Source organism: Lissotriton helveticus, chromosome 9 (assembly GCF_964261635.1).
Source record: "Lissotriton helveticus chromosome 9, aLisHel1.1, whole genome shotgun sequence".
NCBI lineage: Eukaryota > Metazoa > Chordata > Amphibia > Caudata > Salamandridae > Lissotriton > Lissotriton helveticus.
This window is the reverse complement of record NC_136070.1, coordinates 8,730,278-8,756,585: the sequence shown is the minus strand read 5'-3', so window position 1 is coordinate 8,756,585 and position 26,308 is coordinate 8,730,278. Positions and strand designations below refer to the sequence as shown.

At 53.3% G+C, this 26,308-nt stretch overlaps 1 protein-coding gene across 2 annotated transcripts in view; it reads left to right on the top strand.

Moving 5' to 3' along the window:
* Window positions 1-1,577: 1,577 nt before the first annotated feature.
* LOC144782593 (phospholipase A2 inhibitor and Ly6/PLAUR domain-containing protein-like) overlaps window positions 1,578-26,308 on the top strand; it is a 519,999-nt gene continuing 495,268 nt past the window's right edge. Inside the window, exon 1 of one of the 2 annotated variants that reach the window (XR_013601161.1) lies at window positions 1,578-1,887. The gene's annotated coding sequence lies outside the window, so the exon portion shown is untranslated. The remainder of the gene's footprint in view (window positions 1,888-26,308) is intronic. The other variant, XR_013601162.1, reaches the window with a different exon arrangement.

Sequence of the window (26,308 nt, the reverse complement as noted above, 5' to 3'; positions counted from 1 at the left end):
CGCCAGCAGCTCTTCATTGGGCCCCCTTCAGGCCTCACCAGCCTCTCCACACGAGGGGCCCCAGGCAGCAGCTCTTCCTTGGGTCCCTTCAGGCCTCACCAGCCTCTCCACACGAGGGGCCCCAGCAGCTCTTCACTGGACCCCCACCAGCCTCTCCACACGAGGGGCCCCAGCAGCTCTTCACTGGGCCCCCTTCAGGCCTCAGCAGCCTCTCCACACGAGGGGCCCCAGGCAGCAGCTCTTCATTGGGTCCCTTCAGGCCTGTAAGGGCCTCACCAGCCTCTCCACACGAGGGGCCCCAGCAGCTCTTCACTGGGCCCCTTCAGGTCTCAGCAGCCTCTCCACACGAGGGGCCCCAGCAGCTCTTCACTGGACCCCCACCAGCCTCTCCACACGAGGGGCCCCAGCAGCTCTTCACTGGGCCCCTTCAGGTCTCAGCAGCCTCTCCACACGAGGGGCCCCAGCAGCTCTTCACTGGACCCCCACCAGCCTCTCCACACGAGGGGCCCCAGCAGCTCTTCACTGGGCCCCTTCAGGTCTCAGCAGCCTCTCCACACGAGGGGCCCCAGCAGCTCTTCACTGGACCCCCACCAGCCTCTCCACACGAGGGGCCCCAGCAGCTCTTCACTGGGCCCCCTTCAGGCCTCAGCAGCCTCTCCACACGAGGGGCCCCAGCAGCTCTTCACTGGACCCCCACCAGCCTCTCCACACGAGGGGCCCCAGCAGCTCTTCACTGGGCCCCCTTCAGGCCTCAGCAGCCTCTCCACACGAGGGGCCCCAGAAGCTCTTCACTGGGCCCCCTTCAGGCCTCACCAGCCTCTCCACACGAGGGGCCCCAGCAGCTCTTCACTGGACCCCCACCAGCCTCTCCACACGAGGGGCCCCAGCAGCTCTTCACTGGGCCCCCTTCAGGCCTCAGCAGCCTCTCCACACGAGGGGCCCCAGCAGCTCTTCACTGGGCCCCCTTCAGGCCTCAGCAGCCTCTCCACACGAGGGGCCCCAGCAGCTCTTCACTGGGCCCCCTTCAGGCCTCAGCAGCCTCTCCACACGAGGGGCCCCAGCAGCTCTTCACTGGGCCCCCTTCAGGCCTCAGCAGCCTCTCCACACGAGGGGCCCCAGCAGCTCTTCACTGGACCCCCACCAGCCTCTCCACACGAGGGGCCCCAGGCAGCAGCTCTTCACTGGGCCCCCTTCAGGCCTGGAAGAAGTCTCCCTCGCCCTGTTCATTCTGTCAAACTTCACAGAGACCTCGACTGGTGACTCTTTGTGTTTCTTGTCAAGGAGCAATGACGCCAAATGGGCACAAGATGGCGGTGTTGAATCACTCCAAGCCAAAACCACGGAGTGTGAAAGTCAAAACACGACGTCGGAGACAGCAGCCGGGGCCTCTCCTCAGCAGCCGGGGCCTCTCCTCAGCAGCCGGGGCCTCTCCTCAGCAGCCGGTGCCTCTCCTCAGCAGCCGGGGCCTCTCCTCAGCAGCCGGGGCCTCTCCTCAGCAGCCGGGGCCTCTCCTCAGCAGCCGGGGCCTCTCCTCAGAGGCCGACTCCGAATGAGAAGAATAAAGAAGTCTCCATGAATCCCAAACACACGGCTGAGGGGAAAGAGCCGACGCCGGCCGGCTCGAGCGCGCGACGGAGACGACATCACGCTGACGGCACGCACACCAGGAGCGCGCCGGGTGGCTCCAGGTACGCGCGTGCAGCAAAGCGCGGAGGCAGCAGAGCGCTCTGCGAGGCGAAGGCAGGGCTCGCGCCGGCGACCGTTGCAGGAAGGTGACAGTTGACATTTCAATTTAAAAACAAGAGGCGCCAAAATGCACCTGAAGTTAGACACTTTCAGAACTCATTCCCTCCCTCTCAGACCCCACCAGGAAGTTCTTTACTCATTGTAAGTTTGTCACAAACATTCATATTTATGTTTGTACATCCTGTGTTTGATATGACGTTCCTTTTGCCTGCGTTGTTTTGATTCTATGGCCTGCTATTGTTCGCCAGGAAGTTCCTTAGTCATTGTATAATTAGTCATATTTATTCTTATTTTTGCTTGCACAGTCTCTTCATGCTGTGCCTGAGATTGTTTGCCTTTTGGCTGCGTTGCTCCGATTCTATTGCCTGCTATTTTTGTTTGTTCTATTCCTGCAACAGTTCTCTCATGTTGCGTCACTGGTTCTATTGTACAGCGCTCTGACACCTTCGGGTAAAGTCCGCGTTTTATAAAAATGCATTAAATAAAATAAAATAAATACAAAAACTCCTCACCTACAATCGATCAGAGCAGGGAAACCCTCGCCTCATCGTAGATCAGATAAACGTAGATGAAAGCACACGCGCTGGCCACAGGCTCTCACCTCGACACCGCGGCTCCTCAGATTACATCAGCTGATCTATGCTCCCGCCATCAAAGGCCTCTCTCCTCTCAGCTCCTCTCAGCCACACCGCACTTCTTTCTGCTATTCTCAGCTCCACTCCTCAGCACAGCTCCAGTTCAAACACGAGCAGGTAGCAGAGAATGGCACACTTCTCTATTCATAACGCCAGTAAATATGACTTCACCTGGAACATGTATGCTTACTCTGGCACTCTTAGGGCGACCGATTACGGGGTCACTGCTGGGGTTTAGTAGTGCCAAATAGAGTAAAAACAGTAGCATTTTACCTTGTCTTCTAAGTCCTCGGTTTCTGTTCTGTTACCTTCATTTTTCTTTTCATTAAGTTGAAATTATTTTCACCTTGTAGGTTCCTTAGTTCTCTTGTAGATAGGCTCTTTTCTGCACGCTATAGGTTCTCCAAAATGTCGCCAAAATGTTGTAAATAATAGTGACGTAGTCCTTGTAGTTCCTTTATTCAAATAAGATGGTAAGTTAAGAAGATGAAAGGGAAACCCCATCAGGAGCAGCCTCCTGCCACTCAGCCCTCCATCCATCCGACAGTCTCACACACTCAACATTCTAACAGGCACTCACGTCATACATTCTAGGCTGAGCAGCAGGAAGAAGTATAACAGGTTTATTTTCCAAGAACTCGTTATGTGAGAGTGTGGACTAATGTGGGTGAAAGATCATGCCTCTATAAGGACTGCATGATTCATACCTAAATAAGGACTGAATAATCTATGCCTAAATATGGGCAACGTGAGTTATGCCTATAGAAGGGCATGTTTCTGTAAAGCCTATATTAGTACACTCCTCTTCCGGATGGATGATATTACTAAGTGCTAACTACTAAAATAAGTACTGCCATTAACATTTTCATGTAAAAACCTTTAAAAATAATTCTAAAACCATTCTGAAAATGTTCTAAATGGTGCAAGTTCTAGAATCGTTAAGGAAATGTTCAATGCAGTTCATTTCATAAGAATTGTTCTACTGCAAGCAGAGAGAATGCCATGTCTTTTCAAAAAGGAAAAAGTGTCATTTTAGGAATCTGCTTGTTTGTTTTGAAAATATGGAAGCCGAATTCTTTTTCCCAGCACACTTCGAGACAATTCAAGATTAAGTGTCCTGGCTGGGTGTGAAAATAATATCAATCTCTGCAGCTGCCGGGGACAGTTGTAACACCTCGTTCAGTAGATCTATTGCACAAAGATGGCATTCATTACTTTCAGCATCAGGTGCTTCAGCAAGTTGTACGCTCGATGTAACCTGTGTGCCTGTGGATCCATCTCGCACCTCAGCAGGGACAAACGGCACCTGTGAAGACTCAAGGAATGCCATCATGAGTATTGGAAGCCGCTGGGGACAGCAAAGTATCAATGTCCTTTGGGGTGACCAATGGAAGTGTCAGACAGATGTCCAGCACGCATTCTTCTCTGCAAAACAGGCATCGTAGAACAGGTAAGATGCAGTCTTGCCAGACTGGTCTGAATGTCAGGAACCAAGATTGATTAAGGTCCCGTAGGCTAAGCACGCCTAGGAGGTGCACCATGCGCTCACGGCACTTCCGCTCCAGGAAAGTTTTCTCCATGTTGCTGGGAGAGATGCCGGTTGAGGGGCCGTCTGTAGCGTAGCAGCAGGAACAAGTGCAAGAATTAGGGGCAGACCTCCAAACACGGAGTGCACAAAATGTGGAATGATTCCGAGGATTGCCTGGAAGGTGTTTAACAGTCCTGAACCTATGGCCTTAAATACATGTACAATCCTGCTCGTATTAGACATGTTAAAGATAAGACCCATCATTTCTGGGAAATGTATGGGGCAGTTTGTATGTATCAGAGCCTGTATCTCAGCCTAGGTCCTTGCAACTTGTAGTTCATACGTTCCTCGGGCGGAGCTTAAGGGCACTCTCTGTTGTAAAAGCATGGCTTTCATTCTGCTAAGAGTATCAAAACGTATGACAGAAACGTTCAGTGAAGGCCAAAAAGGCACCTCTGTGACTGTGTGTGTTTTGGGGAAACAATACTTGCATACAGCAAGTAACCCTGGCGTTGACCATCACAAGATATGGGATGCCTGGTAGCATCCCACAGCAACCATGATTATTCAACATGAGGTAACTCCCATTCAAGAGTAGGCTGAATGTCGGATTAATCACTGCAGCCAGGGTGCCTTTCATATGGCAGGACAAGTTTGCCACAGAACCATTACAAGCCCCGTGTAAAGAAATGTCCTGACATATAAGTGAACCGCTCATTGCATTTTCACAGTTTGTATAGCTTAGAAACAATTCACGGTTCCCACTCCTACATCTAAATTTGTAAAGTATTCCCTGCCTATCTTTTCATATTTGGCTGCCTGCTTTTGTTCATAGAAATATTGAAATTGGAAAGTTGTGACCAGCAGACTAATATGGCAGACTAATATGGCCATGAATAAGCATTTCTGTAGCTGGTGATTCTGCTACTGTGAATGGTAATTTCTCCAATCTTTCAATGCGCAGCATTGTATACTTCGCTCCCATTTGTGCCATTTTGATCTGTTCATCTGTGAGATTGTATTCAGAGAACAGAGACGACGTGTTGATAAAACGCCAAGGCACATAGCCTGCACGCAATGATTGCAGTGTCCAGACTAATAACATTACTGAACGTAATTGGGACTGGCCGTATAGTAACATGGCTAAATCCTCTTCTAGTTTGTCGATATCAGAGGATACAATGTTGCCCTGTGAATAGATCCTGGACGATAAAGTTGTTAAACCATTGTCGACCACAGCAAAAGATTTTTCTAAGTTAATACGGTCTAATTCTCGTATTCTCTCTGCGGCCTCTGCCTGTGTTACTTTTCACATTTCATTATAGGCAGCATAAATGCCGGCATATATGAAACCTTTTTGACGCGGTTTTCTTGGACTTAGCAAGAAATCCCTAAGGTCTGCATCTTCTTTGAGCACAGATAAGTGTTGTTTCACCTGGTCTAGTGTGGATGTCTGTAGCCAATCAAGGCATAATTTCCCAACACTATAGGTTGTCACTACCCCCAGGTGTTGTCTCTGGATGTAACGTGGGTCTGCCCTGTGGATGGTAAACCCTTGTGTTTTGTTCAGGAATCTTTATTCACAGATGTTAGTGTCTGTGGGCCAGATTAACCATTTTCCCAATTAGTGTCTGATCTATTGTACTGTAGTATGTTATCTATGGTAACTGCCCCTGTGATGTACTATTACCCTCGGTATTTGCAGGTGTTGGTACGCAAGGTGTGTTCATGTCTTTGATCTTGGCTAGTCCAAGGCAAGATGTTTGTTTTGCACGGTGTCATTCAAAAACATTATCTGCTGTGGGATGAGGCAAGCTCTAAATAAGGCTTCAATCCCCTGTACTTGCCAGTCTCTAGTACCCCAGACCGATTTAGTGCCTATAGTGTCCTTCCTTAAAGTCAAACCCTTGTCTAGACAGCTGGGCAATAAAGGCTGCAGAATAGATATGTTTAGTGTTAGTTAACATATTTTTCTTTGCTGTTTTGTTTGCATTCCTATAATAAGAAGCTGCATCAGATATATTGAACCCTGAAAAATATGGAAACTTCTTTGTAAATGTTTTTGAACTGCCCTTTGGTGGTGTTGGACAAAGTTCCCATTGATTATATATAAACACATTTCTAGGCATTTCAGATATGTACAAAAAATGATGACCATAATGCTGATAACTGTACATTTGTTCATAATCTGATGAATCTTCCAAGTTTTCACTATATGAAAATGTAGCAGATTTTTCTAAATCAGACCTAATTTTACTGGCAGTTTCAAAGTCCCAATCATGAGAAAAGGTACTGGAGGTAATGATATCACTTAATGAAATCTTAAACAAGTGTGGAATTTTTAAAAGCTCTGTCTGTAGGACCAAATATATCAAAATCAACGGTGTCCCATACTATCAGGTACGGGAACTGCTGTGATGTTCACTGCAGACAAGTCTCGTTCTTCACAGTGTGATGATTTGTGAGGTTTTAAAATTAAGTTCACATTTTTACTTGTGGAGTCTTGATGAATGAATCTACCATTTATTTACAAGTGTTGGACTTGGCCCTTCCGGCAGGTTCACCTCTGAACTTTTTGCTTTTAATTGTGACCTGGTGTTAGTGATTTTTGGCTTCTGCGCACTTTACCACTGTGTCCCAGGGTAAAGTGTGTGCATGTGGTAAGGTTGGCCTTCCCTCCCATAGGAATGCATGGGGAATGTAGGTGTCCCTGGTAGTTCCTGATGCGTGGGGAGTGCAGAGGCGAGTTTGGTATGTGCAGACTCGTGTGATTAAATGTGTGGCGATGATGTGTGCGGCGTTGATGTGTCTATTGTGGAAGTGCCACTTCTAGAAGTTGGCATGTCTGTGTAATAAAGGTGAATTCTCTGTCTGGCTTGTGATGGGCTGGAGCAGGCTGGTGTGCCTGGCTCCATGAGTTAGCATGGGTCTGCCCCGGTGGTGAGTGGAGAGATCTGCATATTGATGTGAGGGAGGGGGATGTATGTTGTTACAACGCATGCTTTTACAACGCATGCCTTTCCGACGCAACTTTTACAACACAAGTTGTTACAACGACTTGCGTTGAGGGGGCACTGGATAGTGAATAGTTTAATTTACTATTCCAACTCCAGTCCCCGTGGATAGTAGAGAAGGTATTGGATAGTAAATTAAAACTATTCCCTATCCTAGAGCGCCCCCCAGCGCAAGTCGCTGTAATGACTTGCGTTGTAATGGTTGCGCCGTAAAGGTACTGCGTTGTAAAAGTTGCGTTGTAAACGCTGTTCCCCGAGGGAGGGGTGCACCTGGGACCTGAATAGGGCTGGGCTTTCCCTACACAATGCTGGCTCCGCCCCCTGTGGTGCGACTGATGACCCTAGCCTGACTAGTGAATGGGGAGAGGGGCTGAGCAAAACAGTGCTCCAAAACCAGCTGCGTCTGGTTTTTCCCTTAACCCTGCAGCCTAGACAATGGATTTAGGTGTATAAAAAGGGGCTGTGACCCCTTGCAAAATGTTCTCTACCTGATCCTAACTTGGAGGGGGCCTGCCGCTGCTGGGCGACTGCCTCCTTACCTGGAGGACCCTGTGAGCTGGCCCCTGGGCCCAGCCTTGCCCCCCTGCCTTCTTCCTCCCTTTTTGGATTTTGTCCCTGGACCTTTGGGACTCTTGTGGCCTTCCAGCGCCAGGGGAGTGCTGGCCTCCCCCTCCAAAAATAGCGCGTTGTGCTGCTGGTGCGGCGATCCCTTTCAAGAGAGATTCCCCGGCGTGGGGATCCCCTCCTTTTTAGGTCGAGGACCGGAAATGCTGGCTTGCCAGCTTCCGGTCGGAAAATTAATGATTTTGAGTACGGGGCTTGAACCCGCCTCTGTACTCCACCTCTCCTCCATTGGCTGGCTTCCTAAACGGAGGCCAGCCATTGGAGGAGAAGGGAGTCACTCGAAACAATCCCTGTCTCTTTCGGATTCAGGTGCGTGTTTTTGGCGTTCTTTCGCCCTGTGACGTCACCCGTCACTCAGAAGCCAAAACACGCCCGAATCCGAAATTTGCAGGGTTGTGGCCGCCATTTTGTTTTTGCTGTTTTTCTTGGGTTTTTTTCCGTTGCGATTTTGAAACAATAATATCCTGGGGTTCTAGGCGTGATCCAAACGCGGACTGGTTCTCCAGCTGCGCATATGCGCTATTACCTTCATTGTATACCCCTCCATAAGGTAGGGGGGCATGTCCAGGTTTGTGGCGCCAAAGCGCAATGTTAAAATGCGGAGAAAAAGCAAACAACAGAGAAGGATGACTTGTAACATGTTTAAGATGATTTTTTTATCATGCTTGTTTAAACATTTACGTGACGGCACTGCTTCGAGAGCAGGTTGAGCTATGCCTTTAGGGAAATGTAGTCCACATCCGCTTGAATTAGTCTTTATTATTGTCCAATTGGACTAAATATCCCATCTCACCTTGCGGTGGCTGGCTTCCAATAAGAGCTTTGTTTACATACTGGGATACGTAGTACCACCTCGCCATGTCCATTGCCTTTTCCATTTGCTCTGTACAGGCTGTGCCCGAGGAGCTGTACCGGCACTGCCGGAGCCTGGAGGAGCTGCTGCTGGACGCCAACCAGCTGCGAGAGCTGCCCAAGGTAAGGGGTGGGTGCACAGTCCCAGCACAAAGTACCGGGGCACATGGAGCCCTCAGAGAGCAAGGGAGGCACACTTCAGTCAGAGGCAGGCACACGCCTCACTCGGCGAGACGGAGCGGACGCTTCTCGGCAGAAGAGTGGGGCAGCTCAGGAGTTGGGGTCTGGGTTGGATTCGCCAAGTCCTGTCCCAGGTGAGTGCACGTCCCGTCCTTTCGCCTGATGTGCTTGATGTGCCCGGTGAGAGTATGTGGTTGCCGCTGTCAAGGGTCGTGAGGTCAGCCCCTGGGGGCACTCTGTCTGTGCCCTCAGTCCCGAGGCCACGCCAGGCGTGTGCTGCCGGCAGCGTGAGCCCCAGACCTCGGCTCTCCAGTCCCCTCTTTGAACTGGCTGCGAGCAGTGCACTGGTCCCTAGAGGACCACTCTCCCTCCTCTTCCTTCGGACCTGCAGATTGGTAGCCTACGATGTGGGGGCGATGAGTGGACGAGCAGGAAGACCCCGTTCAGATCTCACGCTCAATCTACCACAAGTCCTTGTGTCCGTCCGTTCCCCACCCCGCTCTTTCTCGTGCCCCCCCAGCCCTGTTCCTCGTTGTGCTTGTGTCTGTCGCCCACCCTGTTCCTCGTTGTGCTTGTGTCCATCCGTCACCCCCCGCTCTTCCTCGTTGTGCTTCTGTCCGCCCCGCCCACCCTGTTCCTCGTTGTGCTTGTGTCCGTCGCCCACCCTGTTCCTCGTTGTGCTTGTGTCCGTCCTTCACCCCCCGCTCTTCCTCTTTGTGCTTCTGTCCATCCGTCCCCCACTCACCCACCACGCCCGCTCTTCCTCGTGCCTGTCGTCCCCCACGCCCACCCTGTTCTTCGTTGTGCTTGTGTCCATCGCCCACCCTGTCCCTCGTTGTGCTTGTGTCCGTCCGTCACCCCCCCGCTCTTCCTCGTTGTGCTTCTGTCCGTCCGTCCCCCACCCACCCACCACCCCCGCTCTTCCTCGTTGTGGAGGCAATTTGCCATCTTGTAATAAGCTGACCACTGCGGAGTGAGATTCAAGTACTGTCGTGGAGGCACAAACATGAAAAGTATGCACATTACATGTCTGACCAATAGCAGCATTTTCCATTCAGAAAGAAGCAGAGTTCTTCTACCTCATTCACTTCTGGATAGTTAGTTGCCACTGTTTGGATGGTTGGTTCAGTATACTGAGTTTGGAATTGGGCGATGTTAAAAAAAAAAAGAGAGAGAGAGCGCATTCGCCTTCTCAGAATAGAAGGAAATATAAAAGGGCTAAGGCTGCTGGTAGCAGGGAGAGAGGATCCTCTCGTCCCTTGTAAGTTTTGCCTCAAACCAAATTGTGAAGAATGGCTTGTAAGACTGTGTCTACTATTATAGAAATGAAGGATGTAAACAGAAGGATAGGGAGCGTATCATTATTCACCACAATCAGGGACCTCTCTCGAACATGATATATAGGGGTAGGGCTCTGCTAATATTAGTCTCATTGGTAACGTCATCTCAAAAGAGGGTGTGACTGTGGTAATGGATATACTTTAGGGTCTACTGGAAAGACCATCACTCAAGGAGGCCCGTAGCATCAGTCATAATCTGTTGGTATAGTTTTGTGAACAAGCAAGATACAAGCTTTGCGAATGGAAGGAGATGAAGAAGACATCTGTTCTAAAACTTTTTAATCATATACCCAATCAGGTATTTGCTCTCCTCCACCCCAGGGAAACTAGTAGAGCCGTAGTGGTTTAATCTGGTAGACTGTGGGTATGATCTGGAGATTAAAGTCCACTGGCTGTGGCACATATAGAAGTAGACTGTCAGCTATTGCTTCCCTGCCCCCTGGCTGTGCTTGCTTCCCTGCCCCCTGGCTGTGCTTGCTCCCCTGCCCCCTGGCTGTGCTTGCTTCCCTGGCTGTGCTTGCTCTCCTGCCCCCTGGCTGTGCTTGCTCTCCTGCCCCCTGGCTGTGCTTGCTCCCCTGCCCCCTGGCTGTGCTTGCTCCCCTGCCCCCTGGCTGTGCTTGCCCCCCTGACCCCTGGTTGTGCTTGCTCCCCTGCCCCCTGGCTGTGCTTCCTCCCCTGCCCCCTGGCTGTGCTTGCTTCCCTGCCCCCTGGCTGTGCTTGCTCCCCTGCCCCCTGGCTGTGCTTGCTCCCCTGGCTGTGCTTGCTCCCCTGCTCCTGTACCCTGGTTCCCCTTGCTCCCTTGCCCCCTGGTTCCCCTGCCCCCTCGCTGTGCTTGCTTCCCTGCCCCCTCGCTGTGCTTGCTCTCCTGCCCCCTCGCTGTGCTTGCTCCCCTGCCCCCTGGCTGTGCTTGCTCCCCTGCCCCCTGGCTGTGCTTGCTTCCCTGCTCCCTGGCTGTGCTTGCTCCCCTGCCCCCTGGCTGTGCTTGTTCCCCTGCCCCTGGCTGTGCTTGTTCCCCTGCCCCCTGGCTGTGCTTGCTCCCCTGCCCCCTGGCTGTGCTTGCTCCCCTGCCCCCTGGCTGTGCTTGCTCCCCTGCCCCCTGATTCCCCTACCCCCTGGCTGTGCTTGCTTCCCTGCACCCACACTGTGCTTGCTTCCCTGCCCCCTGGCTGTGCTTGCTTCCCTGCCCCCTGGCTGTGCTTGCTTCCCTGCCCCCTGGCTGTGCTTGCTTCCCTGCCCCCTGGCTGTGCTTGCTTCCCTGTCCCCTCGCTGTGCTTGCTTCCCTGCCCCCTCGCTGTGCTTGCTTCCCTGCCCCCTCCCTGTGCTTGCTCTCCTGTGTGTGTGTGTGGGGCTCTGGGTGTGTGTGTGTGTGTGTGGCTCTGGGTGTGTATGTGTGTGGGGCTCTGGGTGTATGTGTGTGGGGCTCTGGGTGTGTGTGTGGGGCTCTTGGTGTGTGTGTGGGGCTCTGGGTGTGTGTGTGGGGCTCTGGGTGTGTGTGTGGGGCTCTGGGTGTGTGTGTGGGGCTCTGTATGTGTGTGTGGGGCTCTGTGAGTGTGTGTGGGGCTCTGTGTGTGTGTGTGGGGCTCTGTGTGTGTGGGGGGGCTCTGTGTGTGGGGCTCTGTGTGTGTGTGGGGGCTCTGTGTGTGGGGGGGGGTTCTGTGTGTGGGGCTCTGTGTGTGTGGGGGGCTCTGTGTGTGTGTGGGGGGGCTCTGTGTGTGTGGGGGGGGGCTCTGTGTGTGTGGGGCTCTGTGTATGTGTGTGGGGGCTCTGTGTATGTGGGTGAGGCTCTGTGTGGGTGTGTGGGGGGGCTCTGTGTGTGTGTGGGGGGGCTCTGTGTGTGTGTGTGTGGGGCTCTGTGTGTGTGGGGCTCTGTGTGTGTGGGGGGGGCTCTGTGTGTGGGGCTCTGTGTGTGTGTGGGGCTCTGTGTGTGTGTGTGGGGCTGTGTGTGTGTGTGGGGCTCTGTGTGTTTGTGGGGCTCTGTGTGTGGGGGGGCTCTGTGTGTGTGTGTGTGTGGGGCTCTGTGTGTGTGTGGGGCTCTGTGTGTGTGTGGGGCTCTGTGTGTGTGGGGCTCTGTGTGTGTGTGGGGGGGGCTCTGTGTGGGGGGGCTCTGTGTGTGGGGGGCTCTGTGTGTGTGTGTGCAGCTCTGTGTGTGTGTGGGCGGGGGCTCTGTGTGTGTGTGGGGGGGCTCTGTGTGTGTGTTGGGCTCTGTGTGTGTGTTGGGCTCTGTGTGTGTGTTGGGCTCTGTGTGTGTGGAGCTGTGTGTGGGGGGGGCTCTGTGTGGGGGGGCTCTGTGTGTGTTTGGGGGCTCTGTGTGTATGTGAGGCTCTGTGTGAGTGTGGGGCTGTGTGTGTGGCTGTGCGTGTGTGTCTGTGGCTCTGTGTGGGTGGCTCTGTGTGTGGGTGGTTCTGTATGTGTGGCTCTGTGTGGGTGTAAATGCAATAGGTCATGCATTTGCGAGCTATTAAGATATTGGCATTGTAAATGACAGTACCATTTATTTAACGATTAAGCTATTGGCAATGTAAATGACAATGCCATTTATTTATGATAAAAAAAAAAAAATAATGAGCAATGCCAATAGCTCTACCTTTAATAATGCCGAGACCATTGCATTGTAAATGCTTGTTTTTCTTCATTCCAGAGCAGGTGCGCACCCTGCAGAATTGCCGCGTATTTATACTTTATTTTTGACCCCCAGACGCGTGCCCACCCTGCCAGGGTCTCCTGCCTTTTAACAGGTGCCCACTCAGTTTTATTTATTTATTTTACGGGAGCCCACCCCATATTGAGGGTGAGAAAATCACAGCCGCAGCCCGAGTCGTGATACATCCTCCCCCGGGACGCTGCCTAGCGCGACTCGGAAGTGCTACACCCGAAAACCGGAAACTGATGGGAGCCCACCCCGCGCTCCGGTGCGAGCAAGAAGAGAAACGAGGACGCCAGCGCCTGCTCGAGCAGGGCTCCCCTGAGGAACGGGAGAGCCCCGCCTGGCGCATGGTGAGCGGTGCCGGGAATCACCGGCAGAAGTCAGCCCACACACAGCAGAGACGCTGACACCGCAGGAGCCCCGAGGAGCGGGAGCTCCTGTGCAGCAACCAGCCGGTGAGTGAGGCCCGAGCCTCTCCCGCATTTCTGGGCGGCCCGTGGGGCAGCTGGCCGCCATAACACATTTTTGTCTTAGAGCTCACGAGGCTCTACCGGCAATGGGGCATTTTGGTATTTCGAGTCCCCTGAGCGGGACTCCAACATAAGTGGCGGCATTGTTGTTCGAGCCCGAGAGGCTCCACCAGTTTGGGGGCATTTCTGAAGGTAGAGCGGCCCGGTTGGCAGCAGGCCGCTACCCCAGTGGGCAGCATTTTCATCGAGCCCACGAGGCTCAAAGGAGGTATTTTATTTCTAGAGCCCAAGAAGCTCCTGAGGGCTCAGTTGCTGATTCATAGAGCCCACGAGGCTAGCATACTAATAGTTATAACTAAATCTAGCCAGAAAAGAAAGAAAAATATTCCCGATATTAGCCACAGTTCAGTCAATGGTAAAACCAGCTAAGACTCTTTCAGAAAATGAAAAAAGTATTTTGCTTGCTGTTTGTCTGATTTTTTAGCTGGCGTCGTTCCAGGTTTACTTGGATCCTCAGAAAACGTATCAGACAAGCAGCCCTGTGGCAGAGGGCTCGCGCGCTGCGCGCTGGAAACGCTTTTTAAAATCCTCACCTTCTCTGCTGAGTGCTAGCAGACCCACCGCTTCCCCGTCGCGCTGAATACGAGCGCTAGACGGTAATCTTATTTTAAATTACCCCTCCTATCCCGCCCTGCTGACTCCTCCCACCTCCCTCGTCATAGCCTATTTAGGCTCCGCCCACTCTTCTCCTAGCACAGACAAGCAGCCCTGTGGCAGAGGGCTCGCGCGCTGCGCGCTGGAAACGCTTTTTAAAATCCTCACCTTCTCTGCTGAGTGCTAGCAGACCCACCGCTTCCCCGTCGCGCTGAACACGAGCGCTAGACGGTAATCTTATTTTAAATTACCCCTCTGTTGGAAATGGGATCCCCGGCTGGCCAGGGCTTTCGCCAAAGTCAGTCAGAGACCACCACACCCAAGTCAGGGCAAGGGAGTTACACGCCAAGATAACCCCTACTCACCCTCTAGGTAACGTGGCGCGAGCAGCAAGGCTAAACTTGGAGGCGATGTAGGTTAAGTATTTGCGCACGCACCCCAGCAACAACAACCAAAGGCCCACCACAAAGGAAACTCCACACAAGGTTATGTAAAAATAGCCTTTGTATTATAATAAATATACATCAGATAAAACACACATCTTGTTACACTGTGCCAACAGGCACGGGCGGAATTTACAAGGGATATTGCACAGGACAGGGCCACTTGGACCACTGTCAGGGGTATCAGCACTTTTAGAACTTAGCACTTGTAGAAAGAAAAATCAGTGTAGCACACAATATAAAAATAGAGCACACAACCAGTAATCACTGGTAACAGGACCTCACTAGCACCACCTGTACTAGGGAGAAAACAACCACCTACATGTCACACTACCTGTAGGGGTATAAAGGCAAAACACATGATGCATAATCAATACATTCAGAGGTGTAGGGAAATAAAACACATGATGCATCAACAATACATTCAGAGGTGTAAGGCACATGACGCATAAAAACACATTCAGAGGTGTAGAACAATAACAATGGCGCCAACTCACAAGTCACCACCTGTGACTGTCTCTGTGTCCAAATGTCAGGGCCTAAACGTGGCAGCTGCCCACAAAGTGCTGGGCAGCTGAATCATCAATAATGGGCCAACGCTGGAGCCTCGCAGGCTCTGCCCAACTGACTGTCTCTCAAGAGCCTCACTGGGCTCTGAACATCAATTATGCCCCTGAGCCTCTCAGGGCTCGTGAAACAACATCTGGGCGGGGGAGCCTCTCAGGGCTCAAGAGCAACGGTGGGGCCAATGTGGGAGCCTCGCTGGGCTCTAGAGAAATTACTGTGGCACCCCAGAGCCTCTCTGGCTCTCAAAACGAATATGCCCCTTCGTTGGAGCCCCCCTCCTGGGGACTCGAAATACGCAGATTGCCCCAAGGAGCCTCTCTGGGCTCTTAACAAATGACTGGCCCCTTTGAGCCTCCTGGCTCGGAAAGAAGATGCCTCCTCTGAGCCTCTCAGGGCTCAACACAAAAATGCGCCGTCTCCAGAGCCTCTCCGGGCTCAACAACACCGGTGCCCCCGGGGCCCCCGGGGCCCCCGTGGGCCTCGTACCACAACTAGGGCGCCTCGAGCCTCTCGTGGGCTCAGACAACAATGGGGGCGCTCTCGAGCCTCTCGTGGGCTCAGACAACAAGAATGCGGGCGTCGTGGGAGCGGCCCTCTGCCAACTGGGGCCGCTCGGGACACAAAGGTAAACGCCCCCGCACTCACCGGGTCTCTGGGGCTGGATGCGTCTCCTTCTTCTTCGGCGCGGGGCTCCCTTTCACTCTGGGAGCCTCGAGGACAGAGCCGGCTGCTTCCTTCCTCGCTGCTCGGCTCCGGGGGGCGGGACTTCCGGATCGCCTCTCCCGGGCCGCGCAGCGATTGGCTGACGGTTCCAGCACTTCCGGGTCGTCGCGGGCAGCGCGGCGGCCCGTTCCAGGTAGGCAGGCGGGCTCCCAGTACCCGAGGAGTGGGCTCCCTCGAGGTATTTACAAAATCCAATAACGGGGCAATGCCGGGTGGGCACCGGCGCTCAAAATAAAAAGTAAAGCGAGGTGGCACTCGCTAATGCCAAAAAGCGGCAAAAGCGCTCCACAGCGCTATAATAGAAATAAAGCGCACCCAGCGCTTAGGGGCTAAAGAAAAGCGCTCCTAGCGCTAGAGATATCAGCAAAGCGCTATTGAGCGCTGGGGCACCAGGAAAGCGCTATAAATCAAATAAGAGCGCCTCCAGGCACTCTACGCAAAAGCAAAAGCTCCAGCAGGGACTGGAGGCAGGCAGAGGGGCAGGGCAGGGCCAGAGCCAGCACACTGGGTCTCCAGGCAGGGAGACAAGCCAAGTGGCGGTCCTCTTGGCCCCAGCAGCAGCAACAGCCCCCTCTGGCAAGGATCCAAAAGTAGAACATTTTCTAAGGGGACACAGCCCCTTCTTATAGTAACAAATCCTTTGTTTCAAGGTGCAGGGTGGGGGGAAAACCAGTTTCAGCTGGCTCTGGAGCACTCTTGATGGCCCAACCACCCATTTCTTTCACTGGGGAGGCTAGGGTCGTTAGACACACCACAGGGGGGCGGAGCCAGCATTGTGTGGGGAAAACCCAGCCCATCCAGGACACAGGTACACTCCTCCCACACATCACTCATGCTAATCTCCCACTCACCACCGGGCAGACCCATCCAGACTTCCTGGAGCCTGGCATGCCAGCCAGCTCCAGCCAATCACTCTCCAGCACCCTCACAGCACACGCACATCAATGTCCAGAAGTAGCACTTCCCTTCTAGACACATACATGCCGCAGACACCATCTTGCAGCATTCACTCTCACGAGTTCAGACATACTAAACTCGAGCCTGCACTCCCCACGCATCAGGAACTACCAGGGACACACACATTCCCCATGCATTCCTATGGGAGGGCAGGCCAGCCATACTACACGCACGCACTTTCACTCTGGGAGCCAGGGGAAAGTGCGCAGAGACCCAAAAAATCACTGACACAGGGTCACACATAAAGCAAAAAGTTCAGGGGTGAACCAGCCCTGCGGGCCAAGTCCAACATAACCCCCTTCCAGCCAAAACGCAGGGGAGAACAATCACCACCGTGATGGACTTCCCTGCTTGGGGCGATAGAACACGGACGCAGGCCCGCCACTGCCGGGACACCCTCCTGTTCTATGCCACGGTGAACCCCTAGGGTTCCTTCTAAAGCTACCGTAAGGACCAGCTGGGCTACCCCACTGGTACTCCTCAGCTGTTTGCGGCCAGGACCAGGCCCTAGGCCACCCAGGTGCCACTGGTTCCTGCCTACTCACGAAGTGGGGGGTAGTAACCCCTGGCACATAGTAGCCATTCTCCACTCCTCCTGTCTGCAAGACAGGGCTAGACTGCCACTGGTTCTCCAGCCTAGGGTCTACAACCTCAGGTGGACCAGGAGTCTCAGGGAAGGCTCTCCTCCCCTTACCTCTTCTTTTAGGGTTCCTCCTCCCCGTGCGAGGGGGACACCTAGAACGCCATTCCAACCAAGGGTTTAACCCCTCAGGTTGCACCGGGGTCAGAGGTGGGCTCTCCCACCCTCTGCACCCCCTTCCAGAGGTCTGCCCTCTCCCAACTGGAGAAGTTCCTCTGGAAGAAGAACCGGTCAGGACACTGATTACAGTCGTCCTACCCTTCAGATCAGGCTGATCCTGAACCTGGCCATCCAACCTCCGGTCTAAAACCTTTGGTGGAACAATTGCCTGGCACTCCAGGACTTCTGGGGATTCACACGCAATCCCCCTGAGGTTAACAACTGACACATCTGTTGTGTGACTGTCTGTCTGGCGCAGATCTCCCGCCCTCTGTCCACCTGACAGTGCGGGACGATCCCCCAGACCAGAAGTGGTGCCACCCGGGTCCCTCCAAGAAGATCTAGCCCAACTGGCTAGTCTCTGGTCCACTGGTGCATCCACTGGGAAACTCATCCCCCAATCACTCCTCACGCTGGACTCCTGTACCCTCCCTACCGGAGCGGTACTGCCAGCCTCTAGAACCACAGGAGCTCTGGTTACAGACGCTCCAGGTCCTCTACTCACTAGGAGATCCTCCTCAAATGGGCTAACAGGACAGCCTAGGTCCCCAACCTGGTGTTCCCTCAAGAAACCACCCAGGCTCTGAGACAGGGCTTCGGGCCTCTGTGGGCTCTCAGCCACCCACTGACTCCTGCTCCACTGAGCCAGGCAGTCAGCCCCTACACCCTTCTCACTATACTGGGACCTAGCTGGGCTACACTGAGCCTCTTCCACCACGCTGGGCTGGAAGATCCCTGACCCACTACTTTCGGAGTCACTCACCAATGACTCTACAGAACCTCTGGCCCTTTCCCAGCGCTCTGCTTCCTCAGCAAGCGTGTCTGGATCAGTCAACCCATAGTCCAACAGGTGTTGTCGCAACCCTGGCAAACAACTACTGAGCACCTGCTCTCTGAGAACCAGATCAAACAGTTTTACAAAATCACCTTCTGTGTGAACCGATGACCAATCAGACAGTGCATCTTGACATTCATCCACAAACTCTCCCCAAGACTGGTGAGACAGTTTCATACTGCCCCTGAATCTCAACCTATACTCCTCCTCTGGGGAAACAGGTACCAGACTGGGGGAGCTGGGACTGGGATTTCCTATACTGGAATCTAAATAGCTGCCACCACTGGACTCAACCCTCCCTGGGGGATCCAGAACATTATGACTGCGGTCAGGGGATAATCTACCCTCCCGAGCTACTCTCTCTCTGGCAAAGGCCCTCTCAGCCTCTGCAATCCTCTCATTCACACCCAACTGCGCCATCTCTCTGGCATGCTCTAACCTGAGCTTTTCCATGGCCAGCTGGTGCTCCCTCTCTTCTCTCCTATCCAACCACACCTCTGGGGACAGGGAAAGGGATGGGGTGCTACATCTGACACTGGACCCAGCAAGGGACTCCCTATCTAGGGGATACTCGCTCTCTGCTGGCGCCCACCCACTGTCAAACTCACTCTCCACATCAGACTCTTCAGGGCTCCCCTCAGGCCCACCACCCTCCTGGTGTGCGGCCCGGGCCCTCTCTCTCTCTCTGTGCTCACGCTCCCAGTCACTCTTCTGCCACAGGATCATGTTATCCCTAAGCTTGGACTGGGTGTCTGACTCACTCACTGGGATGTCTCTCTCCTTACATAACCGTACCAACTCATGCACACTGTACTTAAACAGGCCACAAAGGTTAAAAGGCGATTCCATCTTGACAGGATGCTCACAGACACGTGCAACACAAGGGACCTTGCAATCTGAAGTAGGAGTACACAATTCCAAAACTTCCACACTCTCCTTAAAAAAGAACTCACTCATGCGTCCAGGAAAACACACCATTCATCCACACACACCCTCCCCTCGGATCGGTAAGGCAGTTTCTACCACCCCTGACTTCTCAACCTGACCAAAAGCGACACAGGTACCAAACTCTGGAAGCAGGGCGGGGGACAAATGTACTGAACACAATCAAATGACACTCTTCAGGAGAAGAAACAATGGAATTTCAAAAACAATACAATCCCCTAAAATGTGGTCATCTAAAATGCAGAGTTTTGTGGTGCGGCCAGCCGCTACTGTGGTACAAGGCAAACACAAATCCTTATCCCGCCGCTTGCCGCCAATGTTGGAAATGGGATCCCCGGCTGGCCAGGGCTTTCGCCAAAGTCAGTCAGAGACCACCACACCCAAGTCAGGGCAAGGGAGTTACACGCCAAGATAACCCCTACTCACCCTCTAGGTAACGTGGCGCGAGCAGCAAGGCTAAACTTGGAGGCGATGTAGGTTAAGTATTTGCGCACGCACCCCAGCAACAACAACCAAAGGCCCACCACAAAGGAAACTCCACACAAGGTTATGTAAAAATAGCCTTTGTATTATAATAAATATACATCAGATAAAACACACATCTTGTTACACTGTGCCAACAGGCACGGGCGGAATTTACAAGGGATATTGCACAGGACAGGGCCACTTGGACCACTGTCAGGGGTATCAGCACTTTTAGAACTTAGCACTTGTAGAAAGAAAAATCAGTGTAGCACAAAATATAAAAATAGAGCACACAACCAGTAATCACTGGTAACAGGACCTCACTAGCACCACCTGTACTAGGGAGAAAACAACCACCTACATGTCACACTACCTGTAGGGGTATAAAGGCAAAACACATGATGCATAATCAATACATTCAGAGGTGTAGGGAAATAAAACACATGATGCATCAACAATACATTCAGAGGTGTAAGGCACATGACGCATAAAAACACATTCAGAGGTGTAGAACAATAACAATGGCGCCAACTCACAAGTCACCACCTGTGACTGTCTCTGTGTCCAAATGTCAGGGCCTAAACGTGGCAGCTGCCCACAAAGTGCTGGGCAGCTGAATCATCAATAATGGGCCAACGCTGGAGCCTCGCAGGCTCTGCCCAACTGACTGTCTCTCAAGAGCCTCACTGGGCTCTGAACATCAATTATGCCCCTGAGCCTCTCAGGGCTCGTGAAACAACATCTGGGCGGGGGAGCCTCTCAGGGCTCAAGAGCAACGGTGGGGCCAATGTGGGAGCCTCGCTGGGCTCTAGAGAAATTACTGTGGCACCCCAGAGCCTCTCTGGCTCTCAAAACGAATATGCCCCTTCGTTGGAGCCCCCCTCCTGGGGACTCGAAATACGCAGATTGCCCCAAGGAGCCTCTCTGGGCTCTTAACAAATGACTGGCCCCTTTGAGCCTCCTGGCTCGGAAAGAAGATGCCTCCTCTGAGCCTCTCAGGGCTCAACACAAAAATGCGCCGTCTCCAGAGCCTCTCCGGGCTCAACAACACCGGTGCCCCCGGGGCCCCCGTGGGCCTCGTACCACAACTAGGGCGCCTCGAGCCTCTCGTGGGCTCAGACAACAATGGGGGCGCTCTCGAGCCTCTCGTGGGCTCAGACAACAAGAATGCGGGCGTCGTGGGAGCGGCCCTCTGCCAACTGGGGCCGCTCGGGACACAAAGGTAAACGCCCCCGCACTCACCGGGTCTCTGGGGCTGGATGCGTCTCCTTCTTCTTCGGCGCGGGGCTCCCTTTCACTCTGGGAGCCTCGAGGACAGAGCCGGCTGCTTCCTTCCTCGCTGCTCGGCTCCGGAGGGCGGGACTTCCGGATCGCCTCTCCCGGGCCGCGCAGCGATTGGCTGACGGTTCCAGCACTTCCGGGTCGTCGCGGGCAGCGCGGCGGCCCGTTCCAGGTAGGCAGGCGGGCTCCCAGTACCCGAGGAGTGGGCTCCCTCGAGGTATTTACAAAATCCAATAACGGGGCAATGCCGGGTGGGCACCGGCGCTCAAAATAAAAAGTAAAGCGAGGTGGCACTCGCTAATGCCAAAAAGCGGCAAAAGCGCTCCACAGCGCTATAATAGAAATAAAGCGCACCCAGCGCTTAGGGGCTAAAGAAAAGCGCTCCTAGCGCTAGAGATATCAGCAAAGCGCTATTGAGCGCTGGGGCACCAGGAAAGCGCTATAAATCAAATAAGAGCGCCTCCAGGCACTCTAAGCAAAAGCAAAAGCTCCAGCAGGGACTGGAGGCAGGCAGAGGGGCAGGGCAGGGCCAGAGCCAGCACACTGGGTCTCCAGGCAGGGAGACAAGCCAAGTGGCGGTCCTCTTGGCCCCAGCAGCAGCAACAGCCCCCTCTGGCAAGGATCCAAAAGTAGAACATTTTCTAAGGGGACACAGCCCCTTCTTATAGTAACAAATCCTTTGTTTCAAGGTGCAGGGTGGGGGGAAAACCAGTTTCAGCTGGCTCTGGAGCACTCTTGATGGCCCAACCACCCATTTCTTTCACTGGGGAGGCTAGGGTCGTTAGACACACCACAGGGGGGCGGAGCCAGCATTGTGTGGGGAAAACCCAGCCCATCCAGGACACAGGTACACTCCTCCCACACATCACTCATGCTAATCTCCCACTCACCACCGGGCAGACCCATCCAGACTTCCTGGAGCCTGGCATGCCAGCCAGCTCCAGCCAATCACTCTCCAGCACCCTCACAGCACACGCACATCAATGTCCAGAAGTAGCACTTCCCTTCTAGACACATACATGCCGCAGACACCATCTTGCAGCATTCACTCTCACGAGTTCAGACATACTAAACTCGAGCCTGCACTCCCCACGCATCAGGAACTACCAGGGACACACACATTCCCCATGCATTCCTATGGGAGGGCAGGCCAGCCATACTACACGCACGCACTTTCACTCTGGGAGCCAGGGGAAAGTGCGCAGAGACCCAAAAAATCACTGACACAGGGTCACACATAAAGCAAAAAGTTCAGGGGTGAACCAGCCCTGCGGGCCAAGTCCAACACCCTCCTATCCCGCCCTGCTGACTCCTCCCACCTCCCTCGTCATAGCCTATTTAGGCTCCGCCCACTCTTCTCCTAGCACAGACAAGCAGCCCTGTGGCAGAGGGCTCGCGCGCTGCGCGCTGGAAACGCTTTTTAAAATCCTCACCTTCTCTGCTGAGTGCTAGCAGACCCACCGCTTCCCCGTCGCGCTGAACACGAGCGCTAGACGGTAATCTTATTTTAAATGACCCCTCCTATCCCGCCCTGCTGACTCCTCCCACCTCCCTCGTCATAGCCTATTTAGGCTCCGCCCACTCTTCTCCTAGCACAGACAAGCAGCCCTGTGGCAGAGGGCTCGCGCGCTGCGCGCTGGAAACGCTTTTTAAAATCCTCACCTTCTCTGCTGAGTGCTAGCAGACCCACCGCTTCCCCGTCGCGCTAAATACGAGCGCTAGACGGTAATCTTATTTTAAATTACCCCTCCTATCCCGCCCTGCTGACTCCTCCCACCTCCCTCGTCATAGCCTATTTAGGCTCCGCCCACTCTTCTCCTATCACAGACAAGCAGCCCTGTGGCAGAGGGCTCGCGCGCTGCGCGCTGGAAACGCTTTTTAAAATCCTCACCTTCTCTGCTGAGTGCTAGCAGACCCACCGCTTCCCCGTCGCGCTGAACACGAGCGCTAGACGGTAATCTTATTTTAAATTACCCCTCCTATCCCGCCCTGCTGACTCCTCCCACCTCCCTCGTCATAGCCTATTTATATGGCCTCCATGCGTCAGCGCAGCGGACGAGCGCAGCGGGCGCGCCGTAAACGCGCCGGAGTTGCGCCAGAGTTAAGCCCGTCTGCACCCGTCCACGGCCGGACGGGCCCAGGGGCCATTTCCCCTGCTTCCTCACTGGCATATACATCTGGACAACTCCTCTCCTGCACTGCTGTTGTACCCCTTCCCCCTTCTCTCATGCAGCACCTTGTTACTCAAGGCATCTATGTCCCTCACTCAGACCGTGTCTCCCTTCCGCGCCCTACGCCTCCCTTGCCCCCTCTGGACACCAGACCTCCCCCCACCACAACCCCATTACCCTCTCACACTGCCTCCGCCTACCTCCTTAACACCCGCTCGGCAGGCAAGCATCGCCTGGAATTGTTTAACCTTCTTACCACTGACTCCCCTGACATTCTGTTCTTGACGGAAACCTGGTTCACTGAAGCCTCTCTCCCCGACATTCTGGCCATCCTCCCCGACTCTTATTATGCCCTCCGGGCTGACCGCCCCGACGGCAAGACCGGGGGGGGGGTCGCTATGATTGCCCGATCCACTCTTCAATTCCAGCTCCTCTCTCAACCTTCTATAGCTGGGGTGGACTTTCTGGTCGCCCGCTCCACCAATCTTACCGCACCTCTTACTGTCGTCCTTGTTTATCGCCCCCCCCTGAGCATGCCCTCGTTTGTGGCCTCCCTGCAGGAGCTTCTTGCTACCCTTGTAGTCAACAACTCCTCTGTGCTCCTGCTGGGCGACTTTAATTACTGGCCAGGCGATCCCAGGGAGAATCTAGCGTCCAAGGACTTCACGGCTACTCTCTTATGTCTTAATTTCAAGTCTCAGGTAATGACCCCTACTCACAATCTTGGACACACCCTGGACCAAGTCTGGTCATCCTCGGATATAATTTCTCCCCCCAGCATCCTCCCTTGTACTTGGTCCGATCACTCTCTCATTTCCTTCACTATTAACACTGGTTCCCCTCACAAACACCCCTGCCCCAAGAATGTCTTTGCACGCAGCTGGAATCATGCCGACCTGTCTTCCCTCTTTCACTCTCTTGCTTCTTCTTCCCCTGACCTCAATGGTATTCCCCTTGATTCACAGGCCGTTGCAGTTGGAAACTGGCTTTCGTCTGCCTGCGATCTAGTAGCCCCTCTCAAGCTAGTTAAGTCCATTCGCCCACACGAGGCTCACAGTTGGTTCAACTCTGAGCTCAAGGTCCTCAAATTGGAACTCAGATGCTCTGAGCGCCTTTGGCGCCGCAGCTACTGCCCGACCTCAAGGGGAAATACAAATCTCTTCTTAAAGAGTACAAGAAAGCTATTCTCGCGACTAAGTCCAAGTACTTTTCCGAACAAGTAACCCTTTCGGCTAACAAACCTAAAGAGATCTTCTCCTTGGTCAACAATTTGGCTACCTCTGACCGTGCCTGCCCTAACTTCACCCCTTCTCAGGCCCTCTGTACTTCTTTAAACGACTTCTTCATTGAGAAGATCATTAAAATAAATCTAACATCTCTGCCACTCCTTTTACCCCACTTCATTCTGTCCCCCCTATGTCTAATTCTTCCTTTTCCTTTTTCCCACCCCTTTCTCTGGACTCTTTTCTAGTCCTGCTCACAAAAATCAAGTCCGGTTCCCCTACTGATTGTGCCCCTGCTCGCATTCTTAAAACTCTCCTCTCTTCTTGTCCTGCTGCCCCTCTTTCCCTCCTTAATGCCTCCCTCTCCACCGGATCGGTTCCTTCCTCATTTAAATCTGCTATTGTTTCCCCCATTCTTAAAAAACCTGGTCTTGATTCTTCCCTCCCCTCTAACTTTAGGCCCATTTCTCTCCTTCCCTACCTTGCTAAAATCCTGGAATCCTATGTTACCTCTTGTCTCTCCACCTATGTTGAGCAGAACCAACGCCTTGCTTCTCACCAAGCGGGTTTTCGCTCAGGTCACTCGACCGAATCTGTGGTGCTCGCCGTTCTCGACGAGCTGAAAGCAAAGGCTGACACTAACTCTCCCCAAGCTTTGGTTCTCCTCGACCTGTCCGCTGCGTTTGACACGGTCGATCATAACATCCTTCTGGACCGTGTCAGCGCAGCGGGCATCAGAGGCACTGCCTTTTCCTGGATTACGTCCTTTCTAACAGGACGTTCACAAGCGGTTCACCTCCCCGGTTTTTCTGCCCCTCCCCTCCCGGTGCCCTGTGGGGTCCCCCAAGGCTCTTCCCTCTCCCCTCTTCTTTTCAATCTCTATATTCACCCACTTATCTCTTCTCTTCTTCAGCTGGGGGTCTCGGTGTTCAATTACGCAGATGACCTCCAGCTTGTCTTTGACCTTTCTTCTGCCTCTCACTCCCTATCCTTTTTTCGTTCCACCATGGTCTTCATTTCTGGGTGGATGAGCGCCAATCACCTCAAGCTCAACCCAGATAAGACTGAGCTTGTTCTGACTGGCGGCTCATCCAGCCCTTGGTCCTCTGCTTTTTGGCCCCCCTCCCTCGGTCCCCCTCCCACCCCGGTCGCCTCTGTCAAAACCTTGGACATCAAGGTCAGCCAGGACCTGTCCATGCATGGCCAGGTCAGTGCTGTCGTATCTTCCTGCTTTCTTTCTCTTCGGTTGATCCGAAAAATCTCTCGTTTCTTCTCCCTTGAATCTCTTAAAATTATTATTTCTGCCCTCATCACTTCCCGCCTTGATTATGGTAACAGCTTGTTCGTGGGCATTCCCGCCTACGAAACCCGCCGTCTTCAAGCAATCAAAAATCAGGCTGCCCGTCTCATCTTCCACTTACCCAAAACTTCTCACATCACTCCTGTCCTCAAATCCCTTCACTGGTTACCAATCCCGCAGAGATCCTTGTTTAAATTAGGGTGCCTTGTTTATCGGGCCCTTGATCGCTCGGCTCCGGCGTTCATCAACTCTCTCATTTCCTCCTACACCCCTGCCCGCACTCTCCGCTCATCTTCTTCTGCCCTCCTCACGGTCCCCCGCTTCCGCAAAACTCGCACTGGCGGTTCTAGATTTTCTGTCCTTGCACCCCGGTTCTGGAACTCCCTCCCTCTTTCTTTGCGTTTTATTCCTATCTTTTCACACTTTCGTAAAGCGCTTAAAACTTTTTTGTTTACCTTGGCCTACCCCTGTTAAATCCTTCCTGGCGCCGCTTGTTCTGTCCCTTAGACTTCTCAGCGCCAGGAAGCCGTTCGGCCATCGCGCGCTCTATAAATAATTTCATTCATTCATTCATTCATTCATTCATTCATTCATTCATTCATTCAAGTCCATGAAATAGCCAGAAGTAGTTCAATCAATTGTTGGGATTGCATCAGGATTTGTAGAAATCGCTGTGTTTTCTTGTTCATGTTGAACTTGTTGATTACTGGTTACGTTGATGTAGACTGGTGTATCTGGTCGAACTGTTACTTGAGTTTCAAGAGGGATGAGTTCCATTACATTATTGCATGGTCCTTCATTTCGCACTGGTGACTCCTCGAATGTTATGCGACTTTCAATTTGAACCTCTTGGATAGTAGCAAGAGGAGGGCATCTGCTACTAGGGCGGAGACCACGAGGCCTACTGTTGAG